Here is an 18707-nt window from a genome sequence, read left to right as displayed (position 1 = left end):
CCCTGAAGTTCGGCAATGTCTGTCAGCATTCCGACGAAGCAAGATTGATGTGTTTTGAGGTGGAATTATTTTTCAAAGTCTGTTGGGGCTAGCTCCTGGTCTAGTGCCATGTCTTACATAATATTGTATATCATGAACCTTCACTGAGAAAGAAACGATAGGCCCATGCTTCTGAAGTGCTCTTTGGCTTAGGACAAGCCCGATTACCCAGGCACCGATGGTAAGATTCTTTTTCCAGTAGCCTTAGCGTGGGTCCACGGTGCAGAAAAGAGGAATGTGTTGTGCTTGTGGGTTTAGCAGTTTGTCTGTCACCGCTCCTGTGCAAGAGCCAGGCTGTCTCACTGGTGATTAATTCAATGCCACTCTTCTAGGGCAGTGGGGAGTCACTTACTGCTTGTGGTTAGTCGGTCTCTGAAGTAAAGGAAGGTGTGCTGATTTCTAGATAGGAGCAGTGAGCCCTGCCCTCTCCAAAAGGGAAGAGTTCTAGGGTTATTAAAAAGAACAATAGTATCACAGCTCCTTCTTCCATTGACTTTTTTTTTAGACAGTTTTAGGCTTATAGAAAATTGAGCAGATAGTACAAAGAATTTCCATCTTCCTCTCTCCGTCCACGGATTTTGAGCACTGTATTAAGTGTGGTATTGCCAGGGGGTGTTGTACTGTTTCTTGTACAGCGTATCAAATCACTCCACAGTTTCTGTGGGTCAGAAATTTGGGAAGGGCAATGGTAGGTGGTTCTGGTGTGGGTCTCATAAGTGACCATAATCAGACAGTGGCTAGAGCTGGACCAGTAGGTATCTATAGGAGCTAGAGTCCAGCTGAGCATCTCTCTCTTTCTTTCCACATAGTCTCAGGGTTTCTCCATGTGGTCTCTCCACCTGGGATAATTTAGGCTTCCTCACAGCCCAGTGGCCTCGGGGAGTTGGACTGCTCAGGGCTCTAATGCAAGTGTTCTAATGAGCCAGGGGCAAGTCGCCTCACCCTTTCAAACTAAGCTTGGGAAATCATGCAGCGTCACTTTTGCCACATTTCTGTTGGCTCCAAGTTGGTCACAAGTGAACTGAGAAATAAGGGGAGGGAACACAGACCTCACCTTTTGATGGGAGGAGTATCAAGGTCATTTTGTAGTATAGTGTGTGGGATGCTGCCATGTTTGGAAAATATAATTTGTCATTGATACAGCACTGCTCAAGACAAAAGAATTACAAGAAGGACAATCCAACTGGCAATTGGCCATTTAGGAAGCTCTAGGATCTCAAAATCTTATAAACCAGTTTGAATGGTAAAATATCCTTGGGTCATTCTGCGACATCTAATTTTTTTCATATTTAGAATAGAATAAGTTTTATTGAAGTATAATTTATATTCAATAAAATTACCTATTTTAAGTATATAGGTCAATAAATTTTGATAAATGTATACAGCTGTGTGACAACCACCCTAGTCAAGAAACAGAATATTTCTATAGCATCCCCCAATTCCTCATTCTTTTGCAGTGAATTCCTGCCATCCTTGGCCCTAGGCAAAAATTGACCTGGCTTTCTCCTACTATCAAATTAGTTTTACGTGTTCTAGAGTCTCATGAAATCTTTTTTCCCCCCTGTTTTAAAAAAAAAATTAACATATAATGTATTACTTGCTTCAAGGGCACAGGTCTGTGAATCATCAGTCTTACACAATTCACAGCACTCACCATGCACATACTCTCCTCAGTGTCCATAACCCAGTCACTGTATCCTTCCCCTTCTTACCCTCAAGCAACCCTCAGTTTGTTTCCTGAGATTAAGAGTCTCTTATGGTTTGTCTCCCTCCCCAGTCCAATCTTGTTTCATTTTTCCCTCCCTTCCCTCCATGACCCCCCACCCTGTCTCAAATTCCTCATATCAGAAAGATCATATCTCATGAAATTTTATATAATCCTTTGTCAGCATATTTTTGAGATTCATCCATTTTGTTGTCTGTATCAACATAATTGCTACATTATTACTCCATTGTATGTATATTCTACAATTTGTTCATTCATTTTCTAGTTGGTAGACATTTGAGTTGTTTACCGTTATGGGTTATAATGAATAAAGATGCTATGAACATCCATGTACAAAGTTTTTTTTTTAAAGTTTTTTTAAAAAAATATTTTATTTAATTTATTTGACAGAGAGATCACAAGTAGGCAGAGAGGCAGGCAGAGAGAGAGGAAGAGAAGCAGGCCCCCCACAGAGCAGAGAACCCGACGTGGGGCTTGATCCCAGGACCCTGGGATCATGACCTGAGCTGAAGGCAGAGGTTTTAACCCACTAAGCCACCCAGGTGCCCCTCCATGTACAAATTTTTGAGTGGACATACATTTTTATTTCTCTTGGGTTAATACCTAGGAGTGAAATTGCTGGGTCATATGGGAAGTTTATTATAAGTTGAACTTTATAAAAACTGCCATTCTGTTTTCCAAAGTGGTTGTTTCATTCTTTCAAACAATTTATGAGAGTCCCAGTGGCTCCAGATCCTTACCAAACTTGATGCTGTCCATCTTTAGTTTTAGATAATTTAGTGGTGTGCAGAGGCTTAAATATGCATTTTCCTGATGATGATCAAAGATATAGAGCATCATTTGGTGCATTTAGTGGACATTTGTATATTTTCTTTTTTTTTTTTTTAAAGATTTTATGTATTTATTTGACAGAGAGAAATCACAAGTAGATGGAGAGGTAGGCAGAGAGAGAGAGAGGGAAGCAGGCTCCCTGCTGAGCAGAAAGCCCGATGCGGGACTCAATCCCAGGACCCTGAGATCATGACCTGAGCCGAAGGCAGTGGCTTAACCCACTGAGCCACCCAGGCGCCCCTGTATATTTTCTTTGTAAACTGTCTGTCCATTTAAAAAAATTATCTTGGTCTTCTTCCTAATTGTAGGTGTTTTAAAAATATTCTTGATACAGGATCTTCAGGAGGTATGTGTATTGTGAATATTTTCTTCCAATCTGGATTATCTTTTTATTCCTGAATGGAATTCTTGGACTAGAAATCTTTAATTTTGATAAAGTTTAATTTATGTTTTTTTCTTCTTTTGTGCTTTTTGTCTGCTCTAAAAGAATCTTTACTTAGCCACAAGAAAATAAGGATTTTCTCAATATGTCCTTCTCTGTAAGTTTTATGTTTTAGCTTCTATTTCTATGATTAGTTTTTTTTTTTTTTAAAGATTTTATTTATTTATTTGACAGACAGAGATCACAAGTAGGCAGAGAGGTAAGGCAGAGAGAGAGGAGGAAGCAGGCTCTCCAGCGACCAGAGACCCCGATGTGGGGCTCGATCCCAGGACTCTGGGATCATGACCTGAGCCGAAGGCAGAAGCTTAACCCACTAAGCCACCTAGGCGCCCCTCTATGCTTAGTTTTTAGTTAATTTTTAGGTATTATGTGAGTTTCCATCTGTTATCATTTTCCTTCAGCCTGAAAAATTTCTTTTTACATTTATTTAGTGTAGGTCTGCTGTTCTTAAATCTTCCTAGCCTGTGTTTATCTCAAAATTACTTCATTTTGCTTTTAGTTTTGAATAATACTTTTGATAGATGTAGAATTATAGATTTACTTTTTTTCTTCCTTTCCAAACTTTTAAGAATGTCATTCAACTGTCTTTTTGGCTTACTTTGTTTCTGATATGAAGTCAGTGACTTCCTTATCTTCATCTTTCTGTATCAAATGTGTCTTTTATTCCCCTCTGGCTACTTTTAGTATTTTCTATTTCCAATTTTCAGTAATTGTAATACGAGGTACCTTAATGTGTTTTTCTTTTTCTTTGTGTTTATACTGTGTGAGCTGTGTTGATACTCTTGAATGTGTAGATTTATATTTTTCATCAAATTTAGAGAACTTTTGGCCATTGTTTCATATAGTTTCTATTTGCATGTCTTCACATTAACTGATCTTTTCTGGTGTTTAAGCTGCTGTTAACCACATTCAGAACAATTTTCATTTCAGATAATGTATTTCTCAGCTCTAGAAGCTGCATTGGTTCTCTTTTATACATTCAATTTCTCTGTTTTTCTTTGTTTATATTTTTCTTTAAATCTTTGAACATACGCAAATATCACATTAAAAAGTTAGTGAATTCTGTCATCTCTGTAATTTCTGTGTATGTTTCTATTGAGTGATTTTTTTTTTTTTCTGGCTACAGGGCCCATTTTCTTGCTTCTTAACAGTTATTTTTGATAAGTCTAGTAAGACATTGTGAATATCACATTGTTGAGTGGATTTTGGTATCTTCTTTTAAAGATTGTTGGACTTTGTTTTGGCAGACAGTTAAGCTACCTATATACCAGCTTTGATACTTTTGAAGTTTGTTGAAGCTTTTGAAGTGTGTTTTTAGTGCAGGTCTATAGTGGCCTCACTCAAGTTTAGCCCTAATGCCTCCAGTGTCTCCTCTAAATGCCCTGTTTGTTCAATGAAATTTCTCCACCACAGCTGGTTAGAACTTGGATGACTCCCAGCCCCATATGAGTTCTGGGAATTATTCAGTTTACAGCTCCTTGTTAGTTGTTCTTTCACTCGTAGTTATTCTTTGCCTGGTTTCGTGGTGTCTTACCACACATATGCAGAACTGGATATTCTGCCAAAGACTCAAAGGGCCACCTATGCAGATTTCTGGAACTTTTTCTCTGTGTAACTCTCTCCTCTCTGGTACTAGGCTTTGCAAATTCAAGTTGCCTTAGCTTCTCCAAATTCTGATACTATTTCTGATTTGATGGGGTCGTGAGTTCTACTTTTACACATTCTAGTCTCCAGGTAGAAAGCCAGGGTGTTTTTAGGGCTTATTTGCTTCCCTTCTTTCAGGGATCAAGTCCTGTGCCATCTGCAAGTCATGTTTGAAAAGAGTTATTTTATATATTTTGCCCTTTCAAAAAGGTAGTTTCTAGTAGGAAGGCAAGTGTATTTCCAGTTACTATATGATATACTGGAAGTAGAAGTTATGAAACTGGATTTTGAGGCAAAATGGAATAATCTTTTTCCATGACTTTTTGTAAGCATACGTAATTTTATCTGATGACTGGTTGACTGAAAAACAATCCTCTTAGCTCAATGTTTAGAAAATAAAAATTTCCAATGGGAGAACTAGACTCTTAGAGTTGAATTAATTTGATGTATACTTTGCCTACCGGATAGGAGTTTGAAATGATTTGGTAGGAAACTTGGCTTCATTCTCTTTTAACAAATACCAAATATTCTTCATTTTCTCAGTCACTGTGTTCTTGTCTTTAGAAAATGAATTCAAAAGAGCTGGAAAAGAGGCTTATTAGGTCAGGAGAGATTGTGCTTCTCTGAACTGCCCGTTACAGTACACAAAACACATTGCATACATTTTTAGACACCCACTAGTGTGGTACAGGAGGAAGGTCTCTCATCGCTATCTTGGCTAACATTGTGGTTTTATGTTCCCAGAGTTTGGAAGCTGTGACTTGGGAAAAGCCACGGTACCTGGCTGACAAACCAATTGACATAAATGTGCTAACCATATACTGGCAGGTGGCCTGGTCTACTAGCTGGCTTCTGGGAACTGATAAACACAGAGGCCTCACAGACAGATCACCACTATCTCCAGCCTCTGAATGTTCTGGAATCAGAATCTGGAGCAAGTTCATTGCTCTCTGTTTTTACTGGAAGGGGACCAAAGAAACTGCCAAAAGCCTTTTCTGTGTCTAATACCCACTATACAATGCAACACTGTTTGTCAGGCTGTTGGGCTCTTTATCTGGGTGGGCCTTGAAAGTTAAATATACATATATACATTATCTACTATCTGAACATATGCATGCTATAGGTATATATATTACCTTTTTAGTTTATATAATGTTTTAATATACAGATGAAGTTAGTGGAAGATAGTTTCTCAATTTCCTATAATATAGAGATAATATTAATTCTTGCTGCAAGGGATAGAATGATACAATGGATTAATGCATGTAAATAACTTAATGTGAGTATGTAGTACAATATACTTTTACTACTGTTATTATGTATTATAGATGCAAACTAATGCTCTTGGTTACCCTAAAACTTTATAGAGCTTGGCCCTTCTCTGGCCTTACTTTAGCTTTTTTTGTGGTATTTATCTGAAAACTCCATTTAGCATATATTTTAGGAAACACATTTTGATGGTTGAGGTCACAGATCTACCTGAGTGTTCAGATTTATCTGCCAACACCAAGAAGAGAACTGAGGTAAGAGAATTCAAGTTAAATTGTGGTCATTTATAGGCATTGGGTAGAGAAGCAGACTTTTCATTTTGTAGGTGTAATTCTCTTGTCTGAGACTGGGATCCACATGTGAGAGGTAAGAGCGGAACTGTAAAATGTTGAGTGAGAAAGACATGAAAACAGAAAGGCATTGTAAAAGACAACAAGTCTATTTTAAATGGAACTGAGAAATATACCAGTATCATGCTTATCACTTGACTATTGAGTCTGAGCCCCAAATCCACAATTCTATATTGTGTTCTCTGCTGCTGAGTTTCAAGCTCTGCCAAATAGCCATCCCAGACTCTGGCCAGTTGACTTTTATTGGGTTCTATTAATAGCTTTCACCAGAGGGAGAATGGAAGTTATGAGTTGAGGAATAAAGACCTTGTTTCAATTGGTCTTGTCAGTGTTGCCTTGACTCTGGAAGTTTACTCTTGTCTTTGGCTTTGGGCTTTGTCAGAACTAGCCATATCTTACCTGCTCAGAGATATCATTGGTGGCCAGGTGTTCCCCTTTTCCCAGTGCCATGGAATCCTCTGATCTTTGAGAATCTCTCAGGAGCTGAGAAGTACTCCTCCTTCAGAGGACTAAGCCCTATTTTAATGAGTATCCCTCTTCTGAATCGCAGGTTTTAATAATCCCAACCTCCTCCCTTTTTCTTCAACTAGTCATAAATGTTGTAGATTCTTCCTTTAGTTACCCCATCTAGGTTCTCAGGTCTTGCTTTTATTCTTTCATTTCTCCAAAAACTGTGAAATCAATTCCATACATTAAACATCTCATGTAATTCTTTCTTTCTTTCCTTCCTTCCTTCCTTCCTTCCTTCCTTCCTTCCTTCCTTCCTTCCATGGATAGACCGTTTCTAATAGGAATAGTCCTATTAAACAAACTATAAATGGTGGAATTCTTGGATGGTTGTTTGGTTTTGACCTTGGTCTTGAATGTAGCACTGACCTCTTTTCCAAAGAAAAATGGGATACTCTTAATCCACTGCTTTCAGTGGCAAAAATCCCTAAATTATTAACTATGGTCACTTGGGATAAAGTTCCCATTCAAGTTCCTTGGGGGAGAAAGTGACTGCTACACTTGACTGTTACATTGTACTAATAATGACTACAAGGACTGTTGCATGAGATGGCTTTTTCAGTCTACACTGGAGGAATAACAAAAAGAAATTTACAAGCTCAGGATCAAAAATCTCAGTCTAAGTCTCAGTCAGAGAACCAGAAAAATTCTATGGTTGTCCTGTAAAAGACCATTATATTTATTATAGCTGTGGAACAAATACTATTGAAAACCAAATCCCAAATTTAATTGTGTGGATTGCAGAATTACATGTCAGTTAAAATTAGACTCACCAAATTTCTTATGTAAAAGTTAGGGATGTGGTTGGGAAGCAGTTTGGGCCCTGAGATTTGGAATGAAGATGTTCTAGGTGAACTCAGAAAAAGCTGAAGTTTTTGAATCCCTCTCTAGTGTCCCTGACTCTATCTTGCTAGCAGAATGGGCTCTTTCCCCCAAGTTTGAATTGATCTCTCCTTTGCTTGAAAACTCTGTTTAATCTCACTTAAATCCTGTTGCTCAAGATCCACTTTTCATTGCTTCTAGACTTACAGTTAGAGTCAGAGCCCATCATATATAGGAATACAAGTGTGAATCTTATCTGGGAAGATATAGCCTTACTCCAGAATGCATGAGGGAGTATGGTGTATGTGGGAATAAATTCTTGGTGTATTAAATCAAGGAGAACAGAATATAATGGGTGGTCAGGCTGAATTTATTGAAATGGATGAGTTTACCAGAGATTCTGGCTTTACAGTATTCACTAACTAAAGAGTGTGCTTAACTGACTGACAGAAACTTGGACTAAACATACATTCTATGAGGTTGAGATAGAACTGTGGCATAGTGTAGGGCAGGGGTCAATGGATTGTGGTCCATAGGGCAAATCTGTAAGCCAAGAATTATATATATATATATATATATATATATATATATATATATATATTCATATATTTATATATATATTTATATATTTATATATATATATTTTTTAAAGATTTTATTTATTTAGTCAGAGAGAGAGGGGGAAGCAGGTTCCCTGACAAGCGGAGAGCCCGATGCGGGGCTCAATCCCACGACCCTGAGATCATGGCCTGAGCAGAAGGCAGAGGCTTTAACCCACTGAGCCACCCAGGCGCCCCAATATTTTGAAGGGTTATAAATAGAAGAAGGGTTATAAGTAGAGGAAGAAGGGGTCAGGAGGAGAGTGGAGGGAGTGGATCAGGAGAGAGAACATACACAGCTTGCAATGCCTAAAACATGTGCTGTCTGGACTTTTGCAGTAAAAGTTCAGGACAGCTGACATGGAGAAAGGAATCAGCGCTTTAAGGTGGAAGGGATAATGGCGTAATTTTAACATGTGCAAACTCATTTTGACATCGTCTTGGTGTCAAATAGTAATGGTGTCAATAGTAATGGAGTATGTGGGCTCAGGCCAAACATAACTGGGGAGAAGTTGGTTCCTTTTACTCCTCAGTGTTTCTGTGGAAGGGAGAAGAATGATATACAAGACTCCTCCTAGCCCATACCCTTGGTCGTTGGTATGCTTTGGAAGATGGGAGACATGGGATGTTAAAAACCAGTGAGCCTTCGGATAAGGACTGGTTATCTTTTGGGTCTTTTCTTCCTTTAGGAGACCTGCTTCCTGGGAGGCTAGGGGAAAGATTCAGACGTTACTGGGACCCATCCTTCAAAATATCTTGTACAGACTGAACTAAAATTTCCCAAGATAAAGGCATTATGCATGCTTCTGTACACCTCCTTAATTAATAGTGGGGCTGACAAAGTGATTGCTCATTGGGTGCCTGGTTTCCATGGTTCCCACAGATTCTTTTTGAGAGAAATTCCATTCCTTTTCTAGCTTACCTTTTCCAACTCACACACTGTTAAAAAAGCAATGTTTGTAGTTCCTGCCACTCCAGTGTCAACGAAAGAATTTATTTTATTATGTGTATGAACTGGCAGCTTCTCCGGGTTGGGCGGGGGGGTGGGAAGCATTGTTGTCAGAATGAAGTCATCTGTTTGGTGAGCAAAACCTCAAGTATCATTCAAGGGGCGGGAACCCAGTGCCCTCTGTACGCTCAGCCCTTTGGCATACAGAGCCATTGTCAAAACCTGTTTCCAAAGCAACTGGATTCTCTTCTGAAATTACTTGGCAGTTCCTTGCCCTAAGGGTCTGGAGTTACTCCTTTCAAGGGCTTTATTTTAAGGCAGCTTGTCCCTAATGGAAACCAAGATCACTGCCAGCTAAAGAATTTAGCAATACCCTAAAGTGGGCTCACCTAATAAATTTTTATAGTCTACAGGCTAAGGTGTATGTTCGGGGATTGGGCTCTATTCGATGCCCCTATCATCTCAGAAATATGCTGATGGTCAAAACAGCACCTGGCCTTTGAGTTATTTTCAGAATAATATTGTATCTGGATATAAAATGCTGAGAAGATAGTGTTTGAGGGTAGTCCTACCAGGCATTCACCCAAACCGAATGTGAAGCGATGCATTGTATATTCTGTTTTCTGACTGGCACAGCCGGGTCTGGGGAAAGAGAAAGCTAGGTCTCTCTTGACTTCTTAAGTCTTTACTTTTTGAAAAAAAATTCTTTAAAAAAAAATACCCACAATAAAAGCTTAATTTAAAAACGGATGTCTAGGCTGAAGTGCTAGGTCAAAACTAACAAAAGTGGAATTTAATATAAGTGTAAAAATCCTGCGATTAGGTTAAAAAAATCAGTTTCCTAAATAACTACCAGGTGGAGAAGCTCTCGGTTTTACAGTCATAGGGAATCTTTTTTTATTAAAGAAAACTGACTTGCATACCCCTTCTTCTACTGACTTCCCCCCTGACCACCCCCGCCCCAAGCATCTCTTGGGCTATGTGCAAAGAATAATTTAAATCTCATTAAAAAAAAAGGATTAAACAGAATCCTTCATTGTTGAATGGTATCCATTAATTAAAAGCAAAAGAGTAAGAGCATTTTAACCATACAGCTGAACTAACAAAATTTGATATTTAGGCTATTAAAACTTAAAATCCAGGTCAGTCATTGAAAATAAAATTGGACATATACATAAAGTAAAACACCACTGAGAAAAGGCAACTGGCTAGCCTGAGAAAAGAAGGCATGGGGGACCCACGGACAATCCTCTATGTGCTGAGGATGTTGGATAAACTTAGGTCTCCTGATTAAACCCAGGCTGGATTGGGCTTCTGTGGGGGAGGAACGGGGAACATGGGTTCCATTAGGTTACGGGACAAGGGCTGCAGCTGATCAAAAGTAAGAGCCATCAGAGAGGCAGTGCCTGACGGATCTAGAAGGGGCCTTTCAAGGGCGGTGGTACACTCCAGCTTCAAAGCACCTTCACCTTCATTGCCTCTCTGGCTCCTTCTGTTGCACACCTACGGTCACTGAAGGACTGAGTGAAGGAAGTGCTTTGAGTCCCAGAGCCAGTGAGCCTCGGGGCGAGGGCTGCTCTCCTCTACCCTTTGCGATTTTGTATCAGTGCTCTCCCCTACGAGACTGCATCCTTCAAGAGATTAGTATTTTATCTGGCAGATGTTAGCCCTAACTTAACATTTTATGTGCCATCATTCCACCTTGAATTAAACGTGGCTGTGGGTCTAAAAGGGCGTTCAGCGTCTCCCTCTACAGTCTCTCTTCTTCTCCAGGTTGCTCTGTGAGTGGCCCATTATGTCTCTGAGTCTCTGATTCTTGCTTCTTTGCAGTTCCTCTTGTTTGCAGATAGGCTGGGAGTTGGCAGCATGGGCTGGTGTTTTGGGATTGCTGAGGCTTTGTTGCTCCTTGTTGAACGATTGGAGCCTGGGATACCCTTTCTAGAAAGCAAGGGGACCCACAGAAGCTGTCACTTTTCAGCAAAAGGCCCCAGTTTTTCCAGACAGCAGAAATTCTCATGGGTACTGAGCGTGGGGGACCTTTGCCTTTTTAAATCCTTTTCCTTTCTTCTCATAACCACCCCTCTTTCCCTGTCATCGCTCACAAGTCTGACTAATCCAGAATATGCTCTCATCTTTGTATACTTGGCAGCACTGGCTTATTAAGGAATCCTTGTACTCCAGCTTTTTAGGTGGGTTTGGGGTTCTCAGCCATATATCCTCACCACTGGTCTTGATGCGGATTCCCATGATGTCATCTCTGGCCCCTGCTGGGGCAAATCTCAGCCTGTCAAACCAGTCCTGCTGGGTCCCAGTCTCCTTTACCTAATTACTCCCTTCAACACTGAGCTTCACTCCCACCTCTCCCCACTTTGGCCATGTGTCCTTCCATATCTCTGGGTTGCAGAAACTTAACAGCAGGGCTGAAATTGCATGGATTCAGTTTACTCGATCATACAGTACTAACATGTATTCGTTAAGGGCCTTGTTGAGTCTAGTGGTATGTACATAAAAGGGCCTGATTTAATGATGTGAAAATAATAATCCCTTATGTTTTATGACAGTTAATGCTGTCCTACCCATGATCTCTTTTAACACAACCACTCCAGCCATTTATGACTCAGAACATGTGCGAGACCTGGGAGACCGAGGACCCTGCCTGCAAAGGGAACACCTAAGTCTTCTGGGCAAAGAAACTACACAGAGGACCTCAAGGACCAAATGAAAGGCTTTTGGCATTTTCTTTGCCTCTGAATTTGAGTTAAAACACCATTGGAAGGAACTGGGGGTTGGAGGACAAAAGCAAGAGTGGTCCCCTCCCCCAATTTAGGATGACGAGAAGGTGACTTTGAGGAAGAGGAATAAGTATGGCATGCTTTAAAGCATTGTTTAACGTTCCAGGGTTGGTCCTATGTCAAGTAGCCAAAGAGTCAAACACTTAGACTCTTGCTACACTCAAAAAACCATCTTACTCAAAAAAAGGATCTTACTCATTACGACTCCTTAGTGAGATGTTAATAAGGAAGACACAACAAAGAGGCATCCAGGGTCAAAAGAATTTAGGAAGTGAGATATCCTTGACACACATTAGCATACCAAAAGCTCTGAGAAGTCCTGTGAAGGAAACTCTTTAAACCTTGTTTGAACCAGGGTTTCCCAAAAGTATTGGATCTTGGAACCTCTTTGGGAAGGAGTGCCTGTGAACACTTGTGTACCACCGGTAGAGTTCTCTCAAACTCATCTTGAGAAGTGCTGAGTTTTGACTAAGTTTTGTAACAGAGGGAGATGTAATAATGAAAGAAACAGTCTTAGGGAAGAGGAGGAAATAGGATAGTGCCTGTGAGGAGAGGCAGAAGGACTGGACTGGACAAGGTAGTCAAGGTCTTGCTGTTGTTGGCGGTGGGGAGGATCTCACGGTCCTTGTTGTCTCACTGTGAGTCTTTGGGGAAAGGTGGATTGTTTTTTTCTTCTGGTCAAACCACCTTCATTTTAGGGGGAATGTCAGAAGGTTCGAGGGTTGTTTCCTGGTACAGTTTGAATCTGGGATCTCTGGATTCAAAACTGTACTCTTGATTTCTTTGCTGCACAGATAGCCAGGAAACAGATACTCGTTACAATTTACATTGTTGACCCTTTGCCTACTTTTAGGAATCCTTTTCCAATTTTTGCATGATTTTCTCTGGAGGAGGTTTGGGATCAGGCTGCTGCCAACCTACCCATGACATGTACCTAGAGCTGCTATTTCTGGAATTTCTTGACCATATAAAAATACGTGAAATTTTTTTTTTCCTTGTCAAAATATAAGACCTGGTCTTAGTGAGATTTTAATCATAAACTGATTTTGCTTGGAAAGGCCCCAATATTTGCTCTGTTTTTAAGGACAGACTTTAAGGTTCAGTTCTCTTGAACCTTAAGGCTTTAGCACATGTTCTTCAACAAATAACTTGATGTATTTGAACGGTGCTCCTAAATTTCTGAAACAGCACTAAAGGATGTTATTTTTTGGTGTGGCTGGGAATGAAAATACCCTGTTAAACTTTTGAACCATCTGTCCCTGTGCCTAACTAGCTGGGCAGATCAGGAGAGAGAATGCCGTCTTCTTCTTCTTCTTTTTTTTTGGAAGGGGATGGTACCAAGTGAAGTATTTTCTCAACAGAGTTTTGCTTTATTTGAAGAAGTTTATTAGACAAGACTACTCTTTAGGCAATAATAAAGATTCTTTAAGGACCAAATATTTACACTTTGAACTAGCTGTAGAAATATTTACTGATTTCTGTGACTTTAGCTTAGATCCTCTTACTCATTGTATTCAAGTCATGCTTTTGCTCAGAGGAATGAAGTTTGAGGCAATTTATGAAATATATAAATAACTAATGTGATGGGAAATATTTTTACATTGTGAGACAGTTTTTCTATTAAGAAAGGGATAACTTAAATCTGAGGCTGGTTTTAAACTTCAGACTAAATTTTTGGGGGTAAGAAAGATACTTTAAAAAATATGCTTTCATTGAATTATCTCTGTGACTCTTTAGATAAAGGTTAGGACTTCAAGGAAGGGTTCTGGAACATTTAACAGCTGAGGTCTATTTTCATTATCTTTGATTTGAACTCATTGCTTTGAGTTTGCCAGTTTTTTGCTGTTGTTTTTACATGGGTAAATGAAGGGCATTCTAGCCCTCAGTGTTTTGACATTTTTATTAGATAAATTTGAAAATCACTTATTTATGCCAATCCCATATCCTCTGGAGCTTCGAATGAAAGTCTGCAATATCCCAGTCATACAACACCTCAAGAAGGACTTATATTTATATAAAGAAGGAAGTTTCATTTGGAGTATGTTTGGCTGACATATTGCAGTTCTGAAAACTTGTATGGACAAGCATTTTGAAAAGATTACTCCACCAATTTAAAAGTGATTCTATAAGATCTGGGAACTCAGTGTACATTTCAAGAAAAATACTGCTGGCTTTGTCCTCATGCTCAAGTCACACGTTAAGCCATGAAACCCAGAGATGTCCTCCTGAGCTGTCACTATTGATTCTTCAACTGTCCCATCTTTCTTTTGTTTCAGGGCAATGATGGCATATGAATGAAATTAGAATTTCATGTAGTATAGGTTTTAATGAAAAAATATAATAACATTCTTCTAATCTCTTTTTGTCCAAGTATCAGTATCTTTAGTTGGGTTCCTTCAAAACCAGAATTCCCAAATCTTCAGTACAATTATACATTAAAAACAAAAGGGGACCTGGGTGGTGTAGTTGGTGAAGCGTCTGACTCTTAATTTCAGCTCAGGTTATGATCTCAGGGTTGTGAGATCGAGCCCCATGTTGGGAGTAGAGGGGGGAACTGGTGCTCAATGGGAGTCTGCTTGAGATTTTCTCTCTCCTTTTGCTCCTCCCCCACCCAGCACATGTGCTCTCTCTCTCTCTCTCTCAAATAAATATTAAGACAAAACAAAACAAAACAAAAAAGCAAAGTGATCTCGGAGTCCTTCTAATTCATCCTACTTTGGATAATTTTATAAACTGTCTCAGACTGTTATTTTATGGAATGATTTTCTGATATAGCAGTAATTGGGTGGAATTTCAGGGTTTATAGACTACTGTTGATTTATGTCATTAAGACAACAACAACAAACAGGTTGCTCTGTAGGTAATTAGAAAAATTCCTGGTTAGGAAGGGTGTAGGGTGATCCGTTGTGAAGTAGAAACATAGTTCTGGGCCCTCTTTGTTTTGAAAGAACAAATGAGGGGCACCTGGGTGGTGGTTGGTTAGGCATCTACTTTCCGTTCATGTCGTGATCCTGGGGTCCTGGGATCAAGTCCCACATGGGGCTCCCTGCTCAGACGAGCGAGTGCTTCTCCCTCTCCTTCTGCCACTCTCCCTACTTTTGCTCCCTCTCTCTCAAAAATAAATAAATGAAATCTTAAAAAAAAAAAAAAAAAAAGGAAAGAAAAGAAAGAAAGAACAAATGAACAGGTAGGAAGCTAACCAAAAGCTTCCCTCTGACAGAGCCAAGCTATGGAGACACTTATTTAAACTCTATAAATGTAAATTTGAAGAGAACCAGTCCTGTTATTTTGTCATATACAACACATTTCTGTGTCTTAATGTCCTCTTTCTTTCACCCTCCCTTAATCCAGACCCTCATTACCTCGTACCAAAGCCACTAGTACACCTTCCTAGCTGGTCTCCTGTCTCTAGTCCCATGTATATCCCAGTCCAGTGGCTCTGGCTGGCTAAGAAATATTCCTAAAATGTCAGGTTCATCCTGTAAATCCTTTTGCAAGGATCTGCAGTGGTGCCCCACTGTTGCCCTCGTCAAACTGGGATACCTTATCCTATGCAGCAGCATGAGGCTCTTAGGTAGATCAGCTGACCATGGCCCTGGGCTCTTCTCATGCTCCCCCCCCCCATACCCTTTGTTTTGGTTAAAATTTTTAAAAATATTTTATTTATTTATTTGATTGAGAGAGAGAGCGCACATGTGCAAAAGAGAGCATGAACAGGGGGCGGGTGGGAGGGTGGAGAAGATAGAGAGAGAGGGAGAAGCAGAACCCGCTGAGCAGGGAGTCTGATAAGGGCTTTGATCTCAGATCCTGAGATCATGACCTGAGCCAAAGGCAGATGCTAAATTAACCGAGCGACCGAGGTGCTCCTGTTTTGGTTGAATTTTAACCCACCAAGCAATTTGACAGTATGTACTGGGTCTTAAAATTTTTCCCATTCTTCTGGAAATAATTCTTCATATAGAAAAATGTTTAATATGAAAAGATGGCCATTATAGTTATTTATATAATTACCAGTTAGAACCTAAATGTTCAGTAAGGGAGGAAAAAGTAGGGCACATTTGTAAGATATAGAAAATAAAAATGAAGTGTACAGATATGTTAACATAAGCAAATACTTATCGGGGTGCTTGGGTGGCTCAATTCTTGATTTCATCTCAGGTCATGATCTCAGGGTCCTGGGCTTGAACCCTGAGATGGGCTCTGTGCTGAGTATGGAGCCTGCTTAAGATTGTTTCTCTCCCTTTGCCTCTCCCTCTGCCCTTCCCATCCTGCCCTCTGTGTGCATCCATGCATGTGCTTACTCTCTTTCTCAAAAAACAAAAAGAAAAAAAGGAAAATACTTATGTTTCAATAAAAGAGAAAAAAAAACCCTAAATATGTCCAGTATGAACTCAACTATTTAAAAAAAAATATTTTTTTAAAAAAGCTTCCTAGAAATCCACATTCCAAAACTGTCAAGAGAGGTTATGAATGGTGGATTGAGGACTACTTTTAATTTTTTTTAAACTTCTTTTGTGTTGTCAATATTTTAATAAAAAAATTCACTCATTTAAAAATTTTTGTGTCTTCATTGATTTTTCCGATAATGTAGGTATAAACCATACCCACTGTTAAAATTTCAGACAATACAAAAGTATATCCATTTTTAAAAAAGATTTTATTTATTTATTTGACAGAGAGAAATCACAAGTAGGCAGAGAGGCAGGCAGAGAGAGGGGGAAGCAGGCTCCCTGCTGAGCAGAGAGCCTGATGCCGGGCTAGATCCCAGGACCCTGAGATCGTGACCTGAGCTGAAGGCAGTGGCTAAACCCACTGAGCCACCCAGGTGCCCCAGTATATCCATTTCTGAGAAAGTGAAAATCACCTATAGTTTCAGTAAAAAACCAAAAAACAAAAAACCCAAAAAACCCCAAAACAACAACAAAAAAAACCCACCGTGCAATAACTACTATATTTCTCAGGTTTTCTCTGGTGACAACTGACACCCAATCACGGTGGCTTAGCCAGCAAACATTTTTTTCCTCCCAGGTTACAGGAAGGCTGTGGTCAGCTGTCACATGCCCCCAGGTTCTGGGATGTGTTCCACATGTCATCTCATCCCAGATCTCTGGCTAAAGAAGCAGCCGCGCTCTGGGATGTCCTTGTCCTCACAGCAGAGGGGAAGAGCGAGAGGTTGTACCAAAACCATAGCGTCACACTTAAAGCATTAGCTTGGACAAAGGGCGCGTGCCCTCATATTTCATTGTTCAGCACAAGTCCCTTGGCCAAACCCAACATTACTGTGGCAGGGACGTGCACTCCACCCAGAGCAGGAGAGAAGACTTATCTACCTTTGCCTCCAGCAACATTTTGCTGTACACATCCTTTCTGACTTTTCAATAGGCAAGGGCTTGTGTGTGCACATATATAATTTCTAAAAATGGGATGATTCATGCTCTAAAATTACTTGCCTAAATTCTTTTTTTTTTTTTTTTTTTGTTTTGATGGACGGCTTTCTAAGTCAATATATGTATTCTTACATCTGCATTTTGTTTGGCTACATAATATTCCACTTTATAGCTCTGCATGGACATCTGTGTTCATAGATCTTTGAACATATCATTAAGATCCATTAGTACAAGTAGCATCACTGGGCCATTTGGATCTCACATTCTCAAGGCTTTTGGTGAAAGTTTCAGTCTACACTCCTGCTAAAAGTGACAATCTTCACTTAAAAACGTATGGACTCTTCAAGACCAAGCTTAACTTCAACTTTTCAGAACTTGTTTTCCTAGTAACTCCAGCTAGAATTAATGTAATGCCTTGAATTTTGTATTTAATATGCACAGTTGTGTGTGTTTGTGTTGTAATCTCAATGACAGTATAAATTTTGGAAGGGCAAGGACTAGACCTTGGATTATTTTAATTCCTCAAAATAATGAGGAATTATTATCCTCACCCCCGTCCTACCTCAGTCCTCTGGGTTCTGGTCCCTCTATCTCCCCACTCCGTGCTCAGGCAGGTCGGGTAATTCACATTCCCACAGACCAGGTGCAGGAGAGGGGATGGGGATGGTAACACACAGGCAGAAAGAGGACAAGCCTTTCTCGATTTTGTTCTTAAAATTCTAAAGCCTAGAGATGAGAGAGGATTTGCAAGCCTAAAAGCAGCAAAGGAGAGAGTGGGATTTCTTTTTTTTTTTTTTTTTTTATTTTTTTTATTTTTTATTTTTTATAAACATATATTTTTTATATACATATATTTTTATCCCCAGGTCTGTGAATCACCAGGTTTACACACTTCACAGCACTCACCAAATCACATACCCTCCCCAATGTCCATAATCCCACCCCCTTCTCCCCAACCCCCTCCCCCCGGCAACCCTCAGTTTGTTTTGTGAGATTAAGAGTCACTTATGGTTTGTCTCCCTCCCAATCCCATCTTGTTTCATTTATTCTTCTACCCGAGAGTGGGATTTCTTTCCCAATTTAGGGAATGATTCCTTGGACCAGAGAGGGCAGTGTAGGGAGCCCTCTGGGGGTTGTCCCCTGCCTCCAGAAAGCAGTGCAGGCAGGGGCCTCACTCAGGCAGCCGTGGGCAGAAATGGCCCTCAGACGGTCTTTGTTTCCTTACATTTTTATTGATTTATTTTATTTTAAAGAATTCATCAGCATTTAGAGCCCTGCGGATTTACTGGGCGACATTCCTACGTGGAAACTCTCTATAGGGTTGGGACAGTCCCATTCCCTTCAGAGGGG

General features: G+C 39.9%; 1 long non-coding RNA gene across 1 annotated transcript in view; it reads left to right on the top strand.

Moving 5' to 3' along the window:
• Window positions 1-143: 143 nt before the first annotated feature.
• The window catches only part of LOC131808168 (uncharacterized), a 34686-nt gene continuing 16122 nt past the window's right edge, over window positions 144-18707 (top strand). The window contains exon 1 of the long non-coding RNA XR_009344705.1: window positions 144-220. This is a non-coding gene — a long non-coding RNA (uncharacterized LOC131808168). The remainder of the gene's footprint in view (window positions 221-18707) is intronic.

The sequence above is a fragment of the Mustela lutreola genome, chromosome 9 (genome assembly GCF_030435805.1).
Source record: "Mustela lutreola isolate mMusLut2 chromosome 9, mMusLut2.pri, whole genome shotgun sequence".
NCBI classification, from domain to species: Eukaryota; Metazoa; Chordata; class Mammalia; order Carnivora; family Mustelidae; genus Mustela; species Mustela lutreola.
Note: the sequence above shows the minus strand (reverse complement) of the source record. Positions and strands in the feature narration are given on the sequence as shown.